Source organism: Phalaenopsis equestris, unplaced genomic scaffold (genome assembly GCF_001263595.1).
Source record: "Phalaenopsis equestris unplaced genomic scaffold, ASM126359v1 Scaffold000224, whole genome shotgun sequence".
NCBI lineage: Eukaryota > Viridiplantae > Streptophyta > Magnoliopsida > Asparagales > Orchidaceae > Phalaenopsis > Phalaenopsis equestris.
In genome coordinates, this window is record NW_018164666.1 from 2,699,145 (window position 1) to 2,706,297 (window position 7,153).

Sequence of the window (7,153 nt, forward strand, 5' to 3'; positions counted from 1 at the left end):
CCTGCGATCTATAGACTGGAAGGAGTTCCTCGGCACTCCATTTCGCGGTCCAGCAAGCTTTCATGGCGCATATTGGGCTGTCCAAAACAAAAGCAAAAGAAGTAGTTCTTTGGCTGTGAAGAGCTGTCTGTTCTTTCCATCTAAGGCAATCCGTAGAAGAAGTTCTTTGGAATATTTTTCAGGTGATTAGATGGGTGAGCTTTACAATAATCCATAAACCTGATAAACAATCAGCAACAACATCATTTCCAGCTCCTTTATGAAATGGCTCCTTAAGTACATCCTGTAGTTCTCTACAAACTTTACATGTCGGAGGACAAATCCTCTTTCAGTGGCTCTATACTTAGCCCCACCATTAAGGATTGTTCGTCCGAAGTAATGGAACCTTGTTCCAAGGGAGAAAGTGAAAAATACTGAACAGAGCTGGAGTTGCATGATGATTATGTCAACCAAAGCAGTTCTGAATCCTCTCTCTAGTCCAATCTCCATGACCATAGGTAAAGCCAACAGAAGACCGAACTGAATTGCAGACTGAGATGCCAATGCAGCCTTGAGAGGATTGTTTCCTCTCTTCAATGCCTGCTCCATAATGGCAGCATCCAACCCACTCAGTGATAGATAAAGTTTGCCATATAGGAAAAAGTAGACAATGAAGACAAATATCTGTGTATTCATGTGAAGCAGTTTGAGTAGGCTAGAAAATAAATATTTACATGGAAAGATGGCTTGTTGCAACCATTGTGGTGAATTAACGTTGTTAGTCATATTGTTTTTCAAATTCTAGGGGAATAACTATCAAAAACAAATTCATTGCCTTAATTTTGAGTTGAACCATGAATGTGACAAGGTAGATACATAATTAGATAATTTTAAATAAAAATTCTAGATGAACAAACATGGGTATAAGGTGTTCACTGCAAAGATATCCTCACTCAGGCCAATTCCATGGGAAGCCTTGCTAATTTCACCTCTTGCTATATTAAAGATTCTATCAAAGACATCTTGATGACCATAGTGGAAGAGAACCCTGGGCTCATTTGGACAAAATCATAAGGTAATCAAACCCAAAGCTACAGCAAAAAAAAAATCCCAAGTTTCATTTAACGCTAACAAGTCTTGTTTACAACCAACTTTTCTAATGCATTTATATTTTCAGTATTTTTTTTTCATCAAAGGAAATGCCTTCCATTTGATTAATTTACAAGCTCATAAATTTTAATTACAGGGTGCTTACATAATTTTGAGAAATTTCCACTAGTCCGAAGTAGAAACTAGATTGTTATAGGACAGGATTTACGAAACTCACTTCAATGGTGAAGCTAAGACCCTTTTCCCATTTGTCACAAGACTTGTTTCTTGGTTTGAAATAAACCATGCCAAAGATGAAGCACTATATTTAAGGTCAAATCACATCTTTTGACGTTGTAGTAGCTTAATAGCTGAAAAAAATTAAAGCCAATACAGCTAATAGACAATTTTTCCTTCCTATAAACATAAGCTCGCATACACCAAGAATGGTTGGTGGACGCAGTCTATGGTCTTCATTGAATTCTACAAAAATTTTCCTCATTTTCAAAGCCTCTTCCAAATAGTTGTCATACAAAAACAAATTTTGATGAAAACTTAAACCCTACAAAAAATTGGCTACAACTAAAAGGCAGTTATGTGCAATTTCTGTCACAACTCGCGAAGTACTCGATTTAGATCAGTGGCCTGAAGAGCCTCCCCTCTGGTGAAGACAACTGCATATATATATATATATATTTCTTTTTGCTCTTTGTATGGAGCCAATAAGAATTTTCTCTTGGTATCATCAAATTATATAGCGTGCAAAACTTTAAATATGGCAATGCAAAAATTCAAAATAATATATAGAAAAAGGATAACAAACTTATTTAACCATCAGGTTCAGAATGTCTGTTGCATGGCGATCACCTGATTGTTTCTAATTGTCATAAATTTGGCAAGTCGCAACAAATGCAAATTTCATATCAGGTATGGCCTCAAGTTGTGCAGAGAGAGATCTATGGCTTCTCATTTCTTCATCTTCGAGCCAAGTCACTGCTTTTTTTCCATTTAAATTTTCTGTTTAATATACAAAAAAACCAGACACTAAATATGACACAATGGAGAAAAAGGATTCATGCAGCCGACCCCACTTAGTGGGATAAAGGCTTTGTTGTTATTGTTGTTGATGTATGCAAACAAATCAGCGTCCCTGGAAAGAACATATCTCATCCAAAAGAAATAAGTTAAATATTTTCCCATCGCTTTCAGAAGACATGTCTAGAAAAGCTTGAAGCTTTAGTGCTCTTCGGTTGTACATCATTTCTCTAACTGTACCGAAGAACATTTCTTAAAAAATATATGCAGGATGAATAAAGAAACTAGCATAAAAAACTAATCAACACCTATTCGACAGAGAGTCTGGCCTCATAGAGATGCCCAATGCCAAAGTTTCAAGACATTCTCCTCATTACTCCAAACCTCGCACTTTTTCTTACAGTTTAGTTGTTCCATGAAATTGCTCCATTCATCTAAAGAAGTTGAATAGATTTACCCCACCAATATTGGAAATGAAACCTTTACAAAATTAGTATAGAAAACAATGGTTTACAAGTAAACACATGGTTTACACCATCTTCATTCTCCATGTCAAGGTCACTCTTAGAATATACAGTCCACTCGCTGTAGTATGACATCAAAACACAGGTAAAACCATATGCCATAAATTAGTAACAACATGAAACTGAATCAATATTACTCAGGCTCATTAATGGTGACAATTTATTTTTAAATCATGCATTAAAATGTATATCATATGAGAACATGATTTAACCATGTCAGTGTTTGGAAATAGGTGAACCTATTGAAATAGAGAGTAAGAAACAACTCAGAATATAAAAAAAGACCAACATATATATAGGTCCAACCAATTGGTGACACATCCTATTGTTGCGATTGTAGATTTCACTATAGCATAATTGTACAAAATTACAATCCTATTTCCACGGATACAACATATAGATGACTCCCCCTCTTTATTAAATAAAATCTAGTGCAGCCATTAATACAATAAAATCTCTAAAATAGTTTTAATGAAATAGCTCACAAATATTGGATAGCTTTCGAAGCTTTGCCCCTGAATCCCAAGAGCCTTTCTAACCCCCACAATGACCTCAAGACAAAGGTTAAGCTATGGCTAAGCTTACATGGTACATTTTCATCATAGGATACAAATTAGGCCACACCAAGTACAAATTAGCACATTATCAAGCATATTCATGATATTTTTTGATGACACATAAATCACAAAAAAAAAAAAAACTCATGCATATAACTATAAGCAAGCAAATAATAAAAGGAGCCATGCTTATGGATAAGTATGCTATCACTTGTGTAAATACAAATTATTCTTTCACTAACTTGTTAAAAGAATGCTAGAGATAATTTTTGACAAAAAATTACTCTTCATAAGTTCTTGAAACAGTTGGAAAAGGGCTGCAATAATTATAATGATGAACTCCTCATAAATAGATATGTAAAGACGAAACCACAACCCTACATCTTCTCTCCCCTCATCTATACATCCAGCTACTCCATTACAGAGACATAAGCAAACACAAATGTAAAAGTAGATAAAAATAAATGCCCTTATGTGTACATTGGGGTTATAAACTATTGAGAATTCAAGGTTCCTTTTTGTAATAATCATCTGTAAAAAATTTTCCGACATAGACAAAAAAGCTGATGGCTAAATTCTAGTAACTGAAGTTGCATTTCTTTAGGAACTCTTATATGAATTTCCGAAGCTAAACACATCAAATGGTCTTGCATAGCTTATAAACTTCATGAAATCAAAAACAGACCTAAATGAAAGCATTTTGCGTACTCAAGGTGCTCGTGGCATGTCCATAAATAATGAATTTGTGAAAATGTCTGTCTTCTACGAGATTCAAGATTTGTAGGCACATCTATGACAGATTCCTTCACAGTCAAGAGTAGATATAGACGCTTCATCTCCAAATATGTCAATTATGAGTAGTTGGCTGACACATTCAATTAAGTAAAATTTATCAAAATGATGCAAACCTGTTCTTGCCACTGTGATGTAGTCACTGGAGGAAACAAAATAACGAACTTCGAACCAGTACCAGCACAAGTTGTCTTGGGATCGAATCCTTATTTCCATGGCCAAGTTCAACTAACTCTCTGCTTGCAACACAGTAGTAAATAGATTATTCATGCACCAATAAATATGAGCCCCACTGATTCAGGAAATCCAGAAGTTAATTTTTTACAAACTAAATCTCATTGACCATCATATCACGGGTAACAATTTCTAGCATATCTTGCAACAATAGTACAACACAATCATGACTGGATGCATCACTTTCTTTCTGTAATAGGGAAATTGAAACTTCAATAATCAACATCATATATATCTCAATCAAATTCTTCAAGCCTTAACGAATTTATCAGCATGACGAAAAAACATTGAGATATTGGATGTGCCAAAACAATCCTCCAATTCTTTCTCAGATGCTATTGTTGAACCTACATAGAAACTACTAATATTGACTCACAAAGACCCCAACAAGCTCAACAATCTGCTTGCATAGTGTCGGTAAGGCACCCATCCTAAAATCAGCAAGAAATGAACCTTCTGCAATACTAAATTTCATCACCTTGATTATAATGCCAATTATCCTGTTACAAAAAAATGTTAAACAGCACATGTTGATCATAAACAAGTCACTTAATTAAGTTCTCTCCAAATAAAATGTATATATATATAAACGAAAGATGAGTAGTTGACATACAATGGGCATGCCAAGTAGCATGGCCAAAGATAGATGAAACAACTTGCCACCAATTTGAGGAACTAATATGAATACACCGCATCTACCTGCACAAATCTCAAAGCATTCGGATGGCTCAGATGACGGTCAGACAACCAAAGTGTTCTACCATATGCTAATGCATGGTCAGGAACCAACTGATGCACTGCGCCGAGAGATTCAAGTGGCAGATCATGCCGATAGTCACGACCGACAGGGGCGCAGGCAGAATTTCTTCATCGTGATGGACCGGAAGATCCGCATTTACCGCAGTGGAAAAAATATACATTTGATGAATGCCTTGGCCGACCAATCCATCACTCGGTCGGCACTCAGCCGGTCGCTACGGTCGGTTGAATTCAAGCAAGCCGACCAACCGATTACCTTCATGCTAAAATTCAATTTTGTTACATATATGGTATAAAAATCATACCATTAATGAGATTATCCACTATATTAATAGCAGTTTTCATAATCATTCCCTCTTTTTTTGTATTTGAACAAAATACACCCCTATAAATAAGAGTAAAAAATACAAATAAAGGGACTTTTCAGCGACTCTCTCAACAAGCAATCCCTGACGGGCTATACTCCCTTTTTCTCTTTTGATCTCATCCACTCGATCCCCAAACTCTCATGGCGTGTTCACAAAAAACAATATAGGATCCAACTTTCACATTCAGCAACAATGGCTTCGTGATCTTCCTCAACCTCTCATACAACAAACTAGACTGCTCAAATTTGAAGGAAATCAGCAAAGCAAACTATCTCAATGCCACCAATGGCATCCACCAAACTCTCCTCAATGGTTCAAGAGGATTCGGTTAGGTGCACTCTGCCCAGCTCAAAGACGACCGCTTTTTAGCCGTCAAGAAACTTATTCAAGTCATCGGGTATGGAGACCGTGAATCACTAACAGAGATGAAAACAACTGAAAAAATAAAGAACCAAAATCTCACATCGTTTCTAGGTTACCAGAAAGTCTGAGAACAAGTTTCTTGATTAGTAAATGAAAGTTGAAAGATTGGAAGATGTTGCCCACCGTCGGAACAAGACATAAATAGAACTATTTATATGTGATAATTTTAGTCATAGGATCTATAGAAATGTCAAAATAGTCCCCATGTTATTTAAATTGGGACAGAAATAGTCCTCATGTAGCACTATGAGGACTATTTTGACACTTGTAAAAAATACCCCATGTGAATATCGAGGATGAATGCACTTCACCGAGAAAATATATGAATTTTACCAATATTTTAATATTTTTATGAGGAATTTAATTTGTTGGCATATCTTCCAAATATTTGAATTTCTTATACCGTCAAAATTTTTATCTTTCTAGCATAATAATTATATCAATTAACGAATACTAATGCACTGTAATTACCCTAAACCCTAAACAAAATATTCTGTTTGTTTCTTGTTAAAGAAATAACAATTAAGGTTTTTTTCCTAGTTGTCTTTACCTATAAACTCTATCGATTAATCAAAATCCTCAAAGGACAAATTTGAGCAATAACTACAGTTAAATTAGGTTAAGGATGGGACAATATGTTGTTTGGATAGCAATCAGACTGGGCAATATTCATTTGAGTTTTGATTCTAAATTGCTTGGTTATGAATCTCTTGAAATCTGAAGGTCATCGTCACGAAAAAATATTGCATCCAGAGTCCGGAAAACAGACGCGATGAACGGATCTCGCGGACAATTTTTTTTGTCTGATGCATCTCGCACGTGATCCGTGCATCGCGTTCGTTGTTCAGACACATCTTTGTGTCTGGACTTCAGGCACAATATGTTTTCAATCTTCACATGATGTATTTTTTTTATAAAAAAAGTGAAAATATTGATGTTTTTTTAATGTGATATGAAAGATTTTTGAGGTATAAGCATAAAAAGTACAATTTAGATCATGCAAAATATGTAAATACATTGGAATAGGGTGGCATGTATGTAAATGCCTCTATTTTTTAATATTCAAGAGGACCAACTAGTCAACTACCATAAATAAAAGGCTTTATTGATGCCATTCAACATGTCATTTTGTTGGCTTGGTTCCCACACAAAGACAACCTTGGTCTCCTCACTCAAATCATTTCACCAAGTGGCTGAATCTTTAGCTTTTCACCTTAGAGTTCAAACTTTCACAAAACATAACCATTCATTTTTTACCATTAGAAAGTTAATGTTGCCATACTTATTTTTTTTAAAATGTAGGGTATTTTATTTATTTTATCTCATACTAAGGTTAAATCCAGCCTATATTAAAAAGCTTTTTTTATTGTCCAAGTGTTATATTAAAGATCAT

At 35.1% G+C, this 7,153-nt stretch overlaps 1 pseudogene; it reads right to left on the reverse strand.

Annotated features, from left to right (window-relative positions):
* LOC110023584 overlaps positions 1–5,231 on the reverse strand; it is a 17,246-nt pseudogene extending 12,015 nt beyond the window's left edge.
* Between the last annotated feature and the right edge of the window lie 1,922 nt (positions 5,232–7,153).